The sequence below is a fragment of the Delphinapterus leucas genome, chromosome 12 (assembly GCF_059928025.1).
Source record: "Delphinapterus leucas isolate spDelLeu-1000000601 "Yukka" chromosome 12, BTC_Dleu_Yukka2, whole genome shotgun sequence".
Lineage (NCBI taxonomy): Eukaryota > Metazoa > Chordata > Mammalia > Artiodactyla > Monodontidae > Delphinapterus > Delphinapterus leucas.
Genome location: NC_143140.1, coordinates 20,813,081 through 20,829,693, shown reverse-complemented (window position 1 = coordinate 20,829,693; position 16,613 = coordinate 20,813,081).

Below are 16,613 nucleotides of genomic sequence, written 5' to 3'. Positions count from 1 at the left end.
TGATAAGTATTGAATCAGGAACCAATTGAACTTCAAGTCTAATGTCTGCAAGCTCTGTCATCCTGATACATTGATCTCAAAATAGATACGCGATGCTCAATGTGATCTGAATACTTTAGGTCTGGTGAACTAACGCTGCCTTTCCACTGGATGGTGGCTGAATGAGCACCGCTAAGATTATCATCTTTCACAATTTTCCTTTTTCAGTGCTTTTAATTCTAACTAATCCCCCTTTAAATCGGCCATTCTTTTTTTATACATGTAAAGCTAAATTAATACCTGTTGGGAAAATGTTAGTGCATTGCTGATTACTCGATCGTTTTCTTAGTATTGTTATTACGTGAAATAAGAAAAAAAAAAAAAACAGACTTAAAGCCGAGTCTGAAATATGTAACATTTGGGATAAACTTTTCTTCGAAGAAATTTTAAGAATCAAGATAAAAACAGATCTTCCTTTTTTGTTTGGTTGTCTGCTTTTACATAAAAGAAAGACCTAGCAAAAGTAGATGGTAACCACTGATTTCAAGCAGTTGGAGCAGCCATCTGATTGGACACAGAGGACTGGACCGGATGAGCTCTTTGGACACTTTCCCAGCTCTATACTACAAGGCTCACGTGACAAGATTCTTCTTTACATTGTTCTTCCACTGACAGTGAGAATATTTCTGAAAAAAAAAAAAGTAAATAACTCTGAAGTTCAACAGATCTCCAGTTCTTTATAAGAAACAGATTTTTTTGGCACTGAGATAATTAATTTCACATTTTCTATCCATTTGGTGCTACTTTCCAAAGCCTTTATTTCTTCTCATTTTCATTCTCCACAAATTCTTCTGCTGGAAAACTGCAATTACATTTAACTACAGAGAAGTAGTTAGCCAGTGCGTGCATAAATTTTATGTTTTAATGATTCTTTCATTCCTTTGTTAAATTAGAGTAATACATCTCTATTCAACTGGTCTAATAACTAAGGTCAATTTAGTTAAGTTGTAATGTTAAAACAACCCAAAGTACATTATATTTAGTACTTCTTGCTAGCAACATGACTGCCTTTTGTCTTTATTCCTTTAAAAAAAAAGGCCTCACATTGCCAATTAGAATCATGTTAAGTGGCACTGAATTAAGGGAGAAGAATCTACAGGGAGGTTTAGCAATAGGGATCTGCAAGCTTCTCAAATGCAATTTAGCACTAAAGAGAAGCATTAGTATCTGTACTGGCTTCACCTGCAGTCCTGCCCTGGAAGGGATTCTGTGGCTCTACCTGCAAAAACCACAGTGAACCAGGGACTGGGACCATTTTACCAGTCCTGGTCACTCCAAACTCACCACAGGTTGAGCTTTATTTCTTTGCCCCAATTGACTACTTTTCTTTACACTTGTGCAGACGTTTGTTCTTTTCACTGAACACACTGCTTTCACTTACCCTGTAAGTATTGAGGATTTTTTCTCCTCGGCAGCACTAGAATTTGTAAATAGGAGGAATTTACAGAAGTCTGCTTGGAACTGGGAGTGGGGCAAGGCAAGCACGCTGTTTGACTTAGTTGTATGTTAACTGGGGGTGGTTTTGTGGGAGTGCTTGAGATTATAGCGGAGGTGCTGAAATAAGAGAGGCCTTACCCAGACTAATAGATGAGCCAGAAGTCAAGATTCTTAGTAAGGAATCATGTCACACCTGAAGTGAGACAACCAGGGTAGAATAGAACTAAAGTCCAGGGTCATAACCAAGTAAAGGAAAAAGGAGCACATGGAGTGTTGTTGATGGGAACCACAGGCTTCCATTAAATACCTTTGAGAAAGGTGCATCCCTTTGGCAAATACTGATTGCCACTAATGCTACAGCTGAGTACCACACAGGGGCACTGTCATAAATAAGGAGTCCTACCCACACACCTACGGTCACCTAATGTATGACAAAGAAGGCAGGAATATACAGTGGAGAAAAGACAGTCTATTCAATAAGTGGTGCTGGGAAAACTGGACAGCTACATACATGTAAAAGAATGAAATTAGAACACTCCCTAACTCCATACACAAAAATAAACTCAAAGTGGATTAACAACCTAAATGTAAGGCCGGATACTATAAAACTCTTAGAGGAAAACATAGGCAGAACACTCTATGACATAAATCACAGCAAGATCTTTTTTGACCCACCTAGAGCAATGAAAATAAAAACAAAAATAAACAAATGGGGCCTAATTAAATTCAAAAGCTTTTGCACAGCAAAGGAAACCATAAACAAAACGAAAAGACAACACACAGAATGGGAGAAAATATTTGCAAACAATGTGACCGACAAGGGATTAATCTCCAAAATATACAAACAGCTCGTGCAGCTCAATAAACAAAAAAACAAACAACCCCATGAAAAAACGGGTGGTAGATCTAAATAGACATTTCTCCAAAGAAGACATTCAGATGGCCAGGAAGCACATGAAAAGATGCTCAACATCACTAATTATTAGAGAAACGCACATCAAAACTAAAATGAACTATCACCTCACACCAGTCAGAATGGCCATCATCAAAAAATCTACAAACAATAAATGCTAGAGAGGGTGTGGAGAAAAGGGAACCTTCCTACACTGTTGGTGGGAATGTAAACTGGTACAGGCACTATGGAGAACAATATGGAGGTTCCTTAAAAAACTAAAAATAAAGCTACCATATGACTCTGCAATCCCACTCCTGGGCATATATCCAGAGGAAAACATGGTCCAAAAGGATACATGCACCCCAGTGTTCATCACAGCACTGTTTACAATAGCCAAGACATGGAAGCAACCTAAATGTCCATACATATATACACACACACACACATATTTTATATATATATATAAAATGGACTATTACTCAGCCATAAAAAAAATGAAATAATGTCATTTGCAGCAACATGGATGGGTGGGCCTAGAGACTGTCATACTGAGTGAAGTAAATCAGACAGAGAAGGACAAATATTGTACGATATCACTTACATATAGAATCTAAAAAAATGTTACAAATGAACTTATTTACAAAACAGAAATAGAGTTACAGATGTAGAAAACAATCTTACAGTTACCAGAGGGGAAGGGTGGGGAGGGATAAATTGGGAGATTGGGATTGACACGTACACACAACCATATATAAAATAGATATCTAATAAGGACCTACAGTACAGCACAGGGAACTCTACTCAATACACTGTAATGACCTATAAGGGGAAAGAATCTAAAAAAGAGTGGATATACGTATATGTATAACTGATTCACTTTTCTGTACAGCAGAAAGTAATACAACATTGTAAATCAAGTGTACTCCAATAAAAATTTTTAAAAATATTCATAAATAAATAAATAAATGAGTCTTAAGTCTCAATAGTGAGAAATATACCCACCTTAGTTTCTCTGTAACATAATCCAGAGGATCTGTTATGAAACTAATGTTTTATAGGGTCCTTCCCCCATTTCTAGTTATGACATACTTTGTATGGTTTCTAACGTGCCTTCTCCCAGGTCAAGTCACTTAATTGGCAATACGATAGAAAGCTTCCAATGGAAGAGAGAAACGAAGCTAAAACATGCCCTTCTGTGTCCCTTTTTTATATGGTTTTCCTTCAAGATGATGACTCCACTATTAAGATGCTTCCCTTTACTTTGCTGGAAGATTTCTCTTGCAATGTGTTCACAGCCGTGTCCTGGAAAGTGTGTTATGTTTTCCTACCTGCCTTTCCCTGCCTTTTATGGGGCAACATAATATAGGGGACCACGTCCATGGACTGAAAATCAGAACTAATTACTAGTCCTAGTTCTATTATTTTTTTAAATGTGTAACTTCAAACAAGTTTACCACTCTAAGTTCCATGTATAAAATGCAAGTGTTACTAATTCTCTGGTTTTCCACTTTTTTAGTACTAGAATCCTTATTTGCAAGTAGAATTTTATTCAAAAGCCCCAACATATAAAACAGATAAAAGCGGTATCCTTTAATTTGAAGTGGGGAAACAGCGGGTGGAGGTGGAGCCTCATCCATTTGATTTCACCTGAGTTACTTCACTCAGGAGACTGAGAAGTCATCTTAAAAAGCCCAAATCTAGATGAGCCTTTCCAGATGTAAATCTATGATTTAATAAATTACCTCATTCTTCTCCACTCGGATGCAGAATGTTGGCTGAATTTCAATTTGTGTGTAGAATGTCAGAGAAAGGGAAAGTCAAGAAGTGAAAACCTTGCAAAATACAAAAAAAGAAAGACTTTTTTTCCTAACAGACAGCAGAAAATAGACTTCAAATCTCCATAGGAAGTTTTGTTAAATAGCCTTCATTTCCACTGTGACATCTGCTGGTTTCACTTTCCAGGTCTGGCTTCCTGAGGCTAGCTTTATGGACTGTTGGATCTCCCTCAATGCTGATGACAAGGATGACCTCAATCCCCAAGCCCTCCTCAATGGAGGAGGCACCCAGACCCATAAACATAGCCTCACCCCGACCTGCCACTCCATCATGCAGCACCAGGAACTGTCACCCAAGAATCCAGTGACCCAGCCAACTCTGCAGCGCCCCTACATCTCCATAGGTCCTCTCGATGGCCAAATAAAGGGCCAGGAGGAGTATAAGAAAGATCTGGTGCAAAGAATATAATTTAAAAAATAATAATTCACAGGGAGCTCTACCTAACGCACTGTGGTAACCTAAACGGGAGGGAAGTCCAAAAGGGAGGGGATCCCCATATGTGTATGGCTGATTCATCTAACACAACATTGTAAAGCAACCATACTCCAATAAAAATTAACAATCAAAGAAAAATTATGAACTGACTCCAAAAAATAATAATTATAATTACTCTCATTCTGTGAGTATTAACTATACGCCGGGTATTATGCTAAGAGCTATTACTATGCATATAGAGGCAACAATCCTGCAAGGCAGGTTTTACTATTCCCTCCTCACAGGGGAAGAAACTGAGACTCAGAGTTTTTCAAGACATAAAGACAATACCTGGCACACCAGCCACGAGCCCAAGTACCTGCAGAGTCTCCTTTCCCGGCTTCCAATGGAGTATACTTAGCTAGGACCCAGAGATCCTGACAGACCCTTGCAGCCCTGGATGACTGGTCTTCTGATCGCTTCCTTTGGTGCAGCTGACGAATTGGTCACAGGGAGACCATCAACCAAATACAAGCCATTTAAAATACCGCTAGATGTTTAGAAAATATTTTAAATCACTGACTATGGTGGAAAGTAATTTACATTATGGAAGCAATCATTTAATCACTGCAATTAGCCAAATTATTACCTATTTAGCTAATTATCTTTTAATTACGTAATTAAAAAATTAAACATTACATTATTCTGGCCAATGCCAAATTCTTTTTCCATAATTTCCCCGTGAAAAGTGTAATTTACTATACAGTGCAACATAATTTTCTACAGAAATTAAGTTTCATTTTATTCCTAATTACAGGATAACTCTTCCCACAACTACCATGACCTGTACATAACCAATGAGAGAACTTGGCCTTTTAGGAAAATGTAGTTGTAGAGGCTAGAACAAAGGCAGTCAGTTAGGTTTTTTTCAGAAATGTTAAGTGCTGATTTTCCATACAAAAAGATGATGCCATCAACACAGCAGCGGTTCTCAACTAGCTACATATTAGAATTCCTGTGGAGCTTAAAAAAAGAAAAACCTCATGTGGAGTGGTCACCCCCTAGGGATTCTGATTTAATTGGTTTGAGGTGGGAACCATCATGCTTTTACAATCTCTCCAGGTGACTATATTTCCTATGCTGTACAATATATCCTTGTAACTTATTTATTTTATACCTCTTCATCCTCTACCTCTATCTTGCCCCTCCCCCCTTCCCTCTTCCCTCTGGTAAACACTAGTTTGCTCTCTATATCCGTGAGTCTGTTTCTTTTTTGTTATAGTCACTAGTTTGTTGTATTTTTTAGGTTCCACATATAAGTGCTCTCACACTCTAAAAGGAGTATAATTTTTAAAAATTGTGAATCACTATGTTGTACACCTGAAACATATAGTATTGTACATCAATTATACCTGAATAAAAAAAATTTTTTTTTTAAAGTAGGAGAGGGTGGGGTAGGAGGAATCTTCAAATTTGTCAATTAAAGGGAATACCCTGGTGGTCCAATGGTTAGGACTCCACGCCTTCACTGCTGGGGGCCTGGGTTTGATCCCTTGTTGGGAAACTAAGATCCCACAAGCCCGCATGGCATGGTCAAAAAATAATAATAATGAAATAAAATAAAATAGAGGTGATACAAAGATCATGCCTCATTTAAAAAATTTCATCAATTTAAGGTATCTCTCTCTCTTAAAAAAGTCTCTTCAGATGATCCTGATGGGCAACCAGAGTTAAGGACCACTGAGAAGGTAATTTTAGTCTGTTCTGCCTTTAGTCGTGTTTTGTTTGTTTTGGTAGGAGTTACTGGTGGACAGAGTCAAAAACCATCATGCTGGGGCTGTGGGAGCAGTGATGCAGGGTTACAAAGATTGATGCGAAAGATCCAGACAACCAACCTGACCATAGGTTCATAACCTAGGGAGTTAGGAGTTTGCAGTTATAGGAAGGTGGGACAGACTGTAGACCAAGATTCTAGATTGTCATGCTCAGTTGCCAAATACTCCAGTATCATTGTCAAGGACTTGCAAAAAGTCAGGAATTTGAGTAGATAATTTATCTGCTATGGGACTGTGCCCCTTGGATCCAAAAGCAAAAGTTACCTGAGTTAACAAGCTTCTTATAAAATTCTGGGCCAAAGTATACCTAGGAGTAGATGCAATAACCATAGTTAAGAACACCGTGATTCCACACAGTTCCTTTCAGTTTTCAAATACATACTTGACACCAGGCCCAGGGTAAGATGCTTCGATGATGCCAAACTTGAATGACAGGTGGTTTCTGCCCCCGAATTTATTCTCATGGAGCAGCCTTGGCTGTACTGGCTCCTGAGTGAGAGAGCAAGCATGGTTGGGAGGCTGTCTTCAGCCCCTGAAGATGTTTCCGTGAGGGACGCTCACTGATCACGGTTTTTCCACATGCTGATCAGAGAACAAACCCCAGCAGCCCCCAAAGCGTGTGTGTATAAAACCTGGGCACGGAGATCAAAGGAGGCATACATGAGTTTGTTCTTTTTTTAAAACAATTTTACTGAGGCGTGATTTGGTTGACTCACATATCTGAAGTGTACAATTTGATAAGTTTGATACTCTTGTGAAACCATCACCACATTCAAGATAATGAACATATCCATCATCCTCCCCCCAATTTTTTCCTGTGCCTTTGTAATCCCTCCCCCTCCCCCTCCCCCTCTCCATTCTGAAACAATCACTTATCTGCTTTTTATCACTATAGATTAGTTTGTACTTTTTAGAATTTCATGTAAATGGAATCATACAGTATATACACCTTTTTTGTCTGGGATTTTCAGTTAGCATAATTATTTTGAGATTTACCAACCTTGATGGGTGGATCAGTAGTTCCTTTTTATTGCTGAATAGTAGTTCATTGTCTACATAGACCATGATTTGTTTATCCATTCATCTACTGATGGATACTTTGGATATTATAAATAAATCTACTATGAACATTCATGTACACATCTTTGTACGGACATATGCTTTCTTTTATCTTGGATAAGTAAGAGAAAAATGACTAGATCAGTGGGAGGTATGAGTTTAACTTTTCAAGGAACTGCTAAACTGTTTTCCGAAGTGGTTATACGTTTTGCATTCCCATCTGTAGTCTATGAGAGTTCCAGTTTCTCTACACTGGATATGATCAGTCTTTTTAGCTTTAGCCATCTTAATAGGTGTGTAGTATTTCACTGTGGTTTTAATGAGCATTTCCCTAATGACTAATGATGTTGAGTATTTTTTCAAGCCCTTAGTAGCCATCACCTATCTTCTTCGATGGAATGTCTATTCAAATCTTTCACCCATTTTTTATTACGTTGTTGTTTGCTTATTATTGAGTTTTGAGAGTTCTACATATATAATCTGGACACAAGTCCTTTATCAGGAATATGATTTACAAAGATTTTCTCCCAGCTTGTGGATTATCTTCTCATTTTCTTCATGGTGTATTTTGAAGAGCAAGAGTTTTTTACTTTGATGAAGCCTAATTTAACAATTTTTTATTTCAATGGATCATTATTTTGGTGTCCCATCACAGTTTTGATTATGTGGCTTTAGAATAAGTTGTAATCAGGTAGTATTAATCCTCCACCTTTGCTCTTTTTAAAAAAAAACACTGTTTTGGCAATTCTAGATCCTTAACATTGATTTGAGACCTTTCTTCTTTTTAACATAGATGTTTAGTTCTATAAATTTTCCCCTTACATATTGCTTTAAAGGCATCCCACAGATTTTGACGTGTTGTGTTTTCATTTTCAATCAGTTCAAAATAGTTTCTCCTGTCCCTTTTGATTTCTTCAACCGATGGATGATTGATGTCAGGCAAATGTCTACAGATATTTCACACATCTTCCTGTTGATTTCTAATTTAATTCCATTGTGGTCAGACAGCATCCTTTATGTCAGGGGTCCCCCAACGGCCTGTACCGGACCACGGCCTGTTAGGAACCGGGCCGCACAGCAGGAGGTGAGCTACGGGCGAGCGAGTGAAGCTTCACCTGCCGCTGCCCATCGCTCGCATCACCGCCTGAGCCATCTGCCCTCCCCCAACTCCCCAGTCCATGGAAAAACTGTCTTCCATGAAACCAGTCCTCGCTGCTTTACGTGACCTGAATACTTTAAAATTTGAGACATTTTTATTACCCAGAATATGGTCTACCATGGTAAATGTTCTGTGTGCAACTTAAAAACAATATGTATTCTGCTTTTGTTGGATGCAGTGATCTAAAAATTTCCCTGCGTAAGGTTTTTTTCCTTTTTTTTGGTTTTTTTTTGCGCCACCAGGGAAGCCCAATCTATAGCGTTTTTAAAGAGAGGCAGCCAGAACAAACTCAGGACATTAGGTGTGGTCTGAGCAGGACAGAGGAGAGTTAGTCTAGACCCATGTTCTCAACTCAGGTGGAGCTGGGTGGTACATTAGAACTCCAACCCCAAAGGCTTATCAGAACCTTAGGAAGAAGAGGGTCTGTCACATGTATTTTGAAAAAAACACCACCCCCAGGTGATTCTAATGTCTCCTGCTCCCAGGTAAAAACCATTATTCTATTTTCTGTTCTCAAGTCTATCCACTTGTTCTCAAATTTGGCTTGCCTTTGGAATCCCCTGGGGAGTTTTAAAAAAAATACTGACGCCTACACCCCGCCCCCTCCCAGAGATTCTGATTTAATTGGTACCTAGTGTAGCTTGAGCTCAAGGCGTTGTAAAGGTTCCCCAGCTGACTCTCATGGGTACTAAAGTTTGAGAACCACTGTTTTAGACGCTATGCTCCAATTCCATTGGTCGGACTCATCTTACCTCTTCTTGACAGTTACTTCATGCTCTTGATTCATACTGAGTTAATTATCAACTAGTTCCTATAAGTTTTTTCTTTCTACAATCAATTGCTAAGTCACATTTTCCCATCCTGTACTTTGCTACTGAACCTTTAATCCTTTTGAAATTTTATTTTATTAGATGGGGCCTGTGGTTCTAGTCAGTCAAGATTTTCTCACATCCTAATTCTTTTATCGAATATATATTTTATTCCCTCGGCTTACCATAGTCTAGACATTTAAGGAGGTGTCTTCTGTCTAAGACGTTGATTGAAATGCTGACTCTAATAGTCTCGCTTCTCTGTACTAAGGTCCTCTATCTAGGCTGACATTGGGCATGAATCAGTGCATTGAGACATAGTTTCAATTTGCCTGATTTTACTGTTATACAGAGCATATTTATCCATTTTTCGTAAGTTATTTATGGAAAATGAGCCCCCTTCCTGACTTTCAACAGTTCCTTCTTGGTCTCTTGTATAGGTTACTCCTGCTCTGCTTGTCACTCAAAAACAGATTTCTTGATGATTCCACTTGGATCCATGCTTTTCTAATCTACCTGCTCTTCTACTATATTTTAAGCCACTACGTGAACACTGATGGCTGGCTGGCCCCATCTTCCCTCTAAGTTTCAGGATCACATATACAACTGCTTGCTGCAAATCTCCAAATAGATAACTTTCAAGTTCATCACATCAACGTGTTCAGAGCCAAACTCATCATCTCTCACATGCCCAGACCTGATTCTCCATCTGATTCCCCATATCAGCTACCATCATTTATCTAGGCACCATGCTGGAAATCTATGAGTTAGTCTTGATTTATCACACTCTTCCTTTACCAAATTAAATGCCCTACATTATGCCTGTCTTACATCCTATATTTCTCAAATCTGTTCCTGCTTTCAACCCACACCATCACTACCCTAGTCCAGTCACTAACCTCTTCTTGATTTGTTTCTATCAATAACACCTAAGCCAGGCTCCGGGATTCCTGCTTTGACTCACATCATTGCCAAAGGGGCTCATCTAATTTGCAAATCTGACAGTTTTCCTCCAGCAATGAAAACACTTCAGTCGTGTTTTGTTTGCTGCTATAATAAAGTTGAAGTTCATCAACTTGGCAAAACATTTCTTCTCTGAACCTGGTCTCATCCTGCATCTCCTGCCATTTGCCACTTTGCACTTTCTAACAATATCACACTGAGTTTTATTCGCCCACTAAACATGCTACCCCATGCCCTGCACAACTGCTGAAGCAGATGTCTCTGTTTGGAATACCCTGCTTCATCAAGGGCCCAATTCCAGCTCATTCTTCCATACTCAACTTTCACCTTATCTTCTTCAGGTGGGTAAACTCCCCCTCAGAACTCTCTCACCATTCTGGACATATTCCTCTCATAGCAGGTACTACTCTATTTAAAATTGTCCCTTTCTGTATGTGTCTCCTCTACCAGACAATTATCCATCTTCACATTCCTAGTGATTGGTTGGCATATAGTAAATACTTTAGAAATGATGGTCGAATTTTTAGTGAAGACCGTGGGCTCAGTGTGAATAACATTTCCCTGACCTATGTATCTATTAAACCTGACATATACATACATAAAATATATGTATCTATATAATATATATGTATCTATATACATAGGTGTATGTGTGTGTGTGTGTGTGTGTGTGTGTGTGTATTGTTTCATTGGATGTACCTGTTCTTAGCAAACTCAAGTCCTAGTTCCCAATGCTTCTTTCTTAGAACAGGGGTCAGCATAGTAAATACGGTTTTACACTTAGTAAATTTTACACTTAGTAAAAGTAGGCTTTTGCAGGCCATATGGTCTCTGTTGCAACTTCTCCAAAATGCTGCCATATCACAAAAGCAGTCATAAACAAATGGGCATGGCTACATTGCAATAAAACTTTATTTACAAAAATAAGCAACAGGCCAGATTTGACCCATGGATCACAGTTTGTCTGCTCCTGACCTAGAGGCTTCCAAACAAACTCTTTAAAAATACAACATCTGTCTTCCAGAGGAGGCCTACATACCACCACCATATCCCTAGTGATCCCCGAGAAGTTCCAGCTCGTTTTGTGAGTTCTCAACACCAACACTCTTGGGCTGCAGAAAACAGCCTTTGCCATCACTGCCAGGAAGGCGGTGGGGCAACAGTATACTCACTTGGTGCTGAGGAAAATAAACATTGACTCCCAAAGAGAGGTCCCTGAGGATGAAGTGGAACTTGTGATCACCATCATGCAAAATCCAGGCCAACACAAGATCACAGACTGGTTCTGGAACAGACAGAAGGACGTGAAGGATGGGAATCACATCCAGGTTCTGGCCAGTGATCTGGATGACAAGCTCCATAAAGAGTAGGAAAACCCAAGAAGGATTCAGGTGCTACTTCTGGTGCCTTTATTCCAAGGCCACACCGTGGGTGTGACCAAGAAGAAACAAGTCTACAGGCCTGTTTATACACCTAAATAGTTTATACACATGAAACGAATCTAACCTCAAGCCACTGGTCTTTATTATGTAAAATTTCCCTTCTCACACTTTGTGAAACTAGGGGCAGTACTTACCCGTCTCTGGCAAACTGGCACTTCCACCATTCTGTATAATTCTACTTCTTTATAAACTGGATCTGCCATATGAGTTGCACCTTTTTCATAGCACGTTGGGATGCCATTTATTAGAGCTGGGAGACTGTTCACAGTAACTGGGTCCTCCCACCTTGGGCTTCTCTTTCTCTTGCTGGCGTGCCTCTCCTCCCCTCCCCTCCTTACTCTCCTCCGGAAGAAGACAGAAGTAAACTTGAGCTTCAATCGCATCCTCTTTCCTAACTAGATCACAGCCAACTCGACTCTACCCAATGGGCCTGCTGCTTCTTTGTTCCTCTTTTTAAGTCACACTTTAGAAGTTGTGTTTATTGTCCCCTGTGTATTTGCCAACCTAACTCCTTTTGACCTCCGGATTTATGCTGCTTCTATGTACTTGCTCGTGGACAGGTGCCCTTTCTTCATATAACACTTTTATCTTATAAGAGGAGGGTTCACTGCAGTGGGACAGCAGACTGTAGAGAACTGGGGGCTGGAAAAGGATGTTCAGGTATAGGGAAAGTATTCAGCTGTGGCAGATGAGGCAGGAACCCAGTTGAGCAGGCTTTGATATCTATTAGAATACTCCATGAAGACAGGGTTTGTTGTTTTGTTTTGTTTTCTATTTTGTTCACTATTATATTTCCAGGTCCTAGAAGAATGCCTGGCACTCAATAAATATTTGTTGAACGGATGAACATGGTTATCAATGGACAGTGCAGCATTCAGGTGAAAGATCAGCCAAGCAGAGTATTCAGAACCATATAACCAGGGATCCTAATCGGTAGGTAGACCCTGATTACAGATGATCCAGGACAGGTGACTTGAGCAAAAAGCACCAGGCAAGTCTGCTGGCCGGTAGCAGAGCTTCAGCACTGCCAAGGCATTAGGGAGAGAAACACAGACTGGGAAAGAAACATCCTACAAAGTAAGGGAGGGCTCTTGTCTTACAAGCACACTGCACCCAGCATTTTATTCACCATGGGCTTCAGGCCCACGGGCAGTGGCAAACTTAAGTTTTATATATGAGCCACATCACTGGGAATAGCAGCAAAGCTGTCTTGATGCTGATTTCCAGTTAGGGCTTCTTAAATTCCCCCTGTCTAACCTAGCTCCTGATTCTAACCTAAAAATTTGAAATAAGATCTCCTAAAAATCTATTAGTCAGATTTTTTGTTTAGAATCAAAAGCAGAAGTAAAGGCTCTTTGAGAATGTGCCCTGTAATCCCCCTGGCACCCAAAGAGAGCACCCATACTGTAGGGTGCCAAACTGGATTCAAAGATGGAGCTAGCAGCTATGGTATCTATCCCTGTGGAGTGACCCACAGCCAGTGATATTTTAGAAGCTTGGGGAGCAGGCAAGTTGGGACTTGATGATTCTTGAGAGTGAAATTCTAACTTATCTATATTTCTTAAGTTTTACATTTGCTAAGTGAATTTCTTTTAAGTGAGGATGTATAAAATATAAATATAAAAAACAAAGAAGGAGTTTTACAGGTAAAATAACTAGGCAGGTGTCATTTTTTTTTTTTTTTTTTTTTGCAATTGGCCAGGACCGTGTCTAGGCTATGTCTCTAGTTCCTAACTCAATGTCTGCTGGGAGCCAATAAAAATTTGTTGAATAAACGAATATGTGAATAAAGGAATGAAAATAGCCAACTGATTAAAATCATTTCACCTTATTTTGTTTATTTCAATGTATTTGTGTCAGGATTGACAATTTTGATGTAATTCCAGGTCTTAATTGAGCAGTGTCTCAGTGCTCATTCGAGTCAAGGGGACATAAATTAGGGCTCCCTGCCTAAGGCACATCAGGATGTGTTAAAAGAGCAGGTAAAAGTGTGATGTACTACCAACTTACAAAGGCATTTTTCTCTATTTTTTAAAGGCTTTGAGCAAGATTCTTGAAAAAAGCTCTTAAAAAATACTGTATCATGTACCAAGCACATGATACTTGAGGCAGTTTCAGTGTAGAAAAATAATGAAAAGACAAAAATAACACAAATCTATAAATTATAAAATACTTTGAAGTCTGTAATTTTTCAATAAAAACACATATAGATATTTGTAAAAAAGTAATTACACATATTTAAGAGACATACTTACATCATGATTAAGACCATACATAAACTTTGAGATTAAATGGCCTGGATTTGAGTATATTTATCCACTTGCTAGCTTTGTGATCTTGAGCAATTTTTTCCCTCTCTCTGAGGCTGAGTTTCCTCACCTGTAACATGGGGGTGATCATTAAACCTACCTCATAGCATTTTTGTGAGAATTAAATGAGATACTGTATGCAATGGGCACACTGCAAGATATATAGCACAATAACAATATTATTTATTCAGCTTACAGACATACTTGATGTAGATATTGAGTCACACATTCTCGCAGTAATTCAATGGCTTCTCAGAAATATGAAGGCAACAGGTTGGAGACTAAGAGTAAGCAGGAACTTCCCACCAAGAAAGCTAAAGGCCAGAAACTTGATGAGGATTCAAGTCAATTTAGAGGTTTGATCTAGAATCTGGTCCTTTCATCATTCATCTACAGTGGATACCAGAGTTTCCTTTCCAAATGCTCAGTAAAAATAGTAATGTTGCTGTTGCTCATTTTTATTCCTTTTATGTGCATCCATGGCATCCCTTTAATTATAATTGCACCTTAGCAATAACTAATGAGAACATACTAAGTGATGTTAAATAATATAAATTTTTTTCCCAAGACTGGTAACAAGATATCCCAATTCAAATCCCACTTCTGCCACCATATAGCTTTTCTCTGAGGCTCAGTTTTGTCATCTGAAAATGAGGCAGTAGAGCAGAGGTTTTCAAGGCCATTTCTAGCTCTAACACTCTGACTACACCATGCTATGAAAAGATCACAGGTGTGGAAGCCGGGGCTAGCCCTCCCTGTTTTTCCTTTTATGACTTTGGAATCTCTTCTCTTTCATCTCATTGTGTTTCCTCCATGACATATTTTAACTAACAGTGCCCATCACCAGAGGTCTGATTAAAGTGCCTTGGGCAGTTCACAATTCATGATAGTTTCTTATTTTAAAAACTACGCTGTAGGGCTTCCTTGGTGGCGCAGTGGTTGAGAGTCCACCTGCCGATGCAATGGACACGGGTTCGTGCCCCGGTCCAGGAAGATCCCACATGCCGCGGAGCGGCTGGGCCCGTGAGCCATGGCCACTGAGCCTGCGCGTCCAGAGCCTGTGCTCCGCAACGAGAGAGGCCACAACAGTGAGAGGTCCGCGTACCGCAAAAAAAAATAAAATAAAATAAAAATAAAAACTGTGCTATAAAATTTCAGCTTCTTAGATATGTCCCCTCTAAATGATAAAAAAAAAAAGCTTTAAACAGGTTACTCAGTTAATCTATACCATTAAAATTAGTGTGTCTCCTAGACATTAAAATAGTAGACTGACCTTCCTAATATGTAAATAACATAAAATTTGAAATAGAACTAAAATATACAAAACTGTACAAACATTAAATGAAAGCACCAAGAGTCAATATTCTCATCAATTCCTCCATGAAGCACAAGGGATCACCAAAAGCCTATGTGGAATTTTTGACAGTTAATTTTTCCGACCTCCAAACATGGCAGTTTCACATGGTCCAACCTGATACAAAATGGAAATATGAGCAGCAGGTGAATGATTTCAACTAGCTGCTCAGAGTACATTTTTCCAGTTGGAAGAGAATCATCATAGGATTGGACACAGCTTCTAGATGCATGAGTTTTTCAGTTTATGACCAAAAGAGAAAAAAAAATAGAGTTTGAAAGAAATGATGGTTTGAGGATCCCCTGGGATGGGCAGAAGAAGGATCAGCTAAGTGATGAGAGCTGAGCCGGAACAGCTGGCCACTCTGATGTGGACAGTAATCCTAGGATACAGTTTTCAGGAGAAGGAGGGATAGACCCTAAAAGCAGTGTTCAGGTAAATCATGACGGCCAATGGTCGAAAGCTTTTCAAAATCATAAGCAAGAGAAATGAAAGGTCTTCCTAAGGCTATAAAATCAAAGCAAAGTGATAATAGTTGAGATTAGTAAAATTGCTACTTAACTTACACCTCACTTTTGTCAGTACTTCAAATCTTAAGCCCAAATAATAAGTTATTAAACGATTTTTGTAGGAATTAAATGAAATCGTGTGTATAAAGGACTTTGCACCTGATAACTGCTGGAGAGTGTCAGTTCACTTGGCCTCTCTCCTGGCTTCTCAGGGTTTGATCACGGATCTTGCTAATGAGGGGAAAGTCTTGAAATAGAGCCTAGAATGATTACCCGAATAGCCGCTGGCAAGTGTGTGTCAGAGGGCGCTACGTCAACGCAAAGGTTGCTACATTTTTCTTTATAATACCAGGAAAATACTTATGTTTGCTCTCCCTCCTTCCTCAGCCTGAATGGCTTCTCAGCGATGGCAACTTGGCTTCCTCGGGCACTGTTCTAAGCTGATTTGATGAATGTCAACAATGGCCCCCTTGGTTCCAGTTCAACACAGACTCTGAGTGCCGTGCTGCACTGGATACTTATTGATGCTTTCTCTTCCCTCCCTGCCTATGGC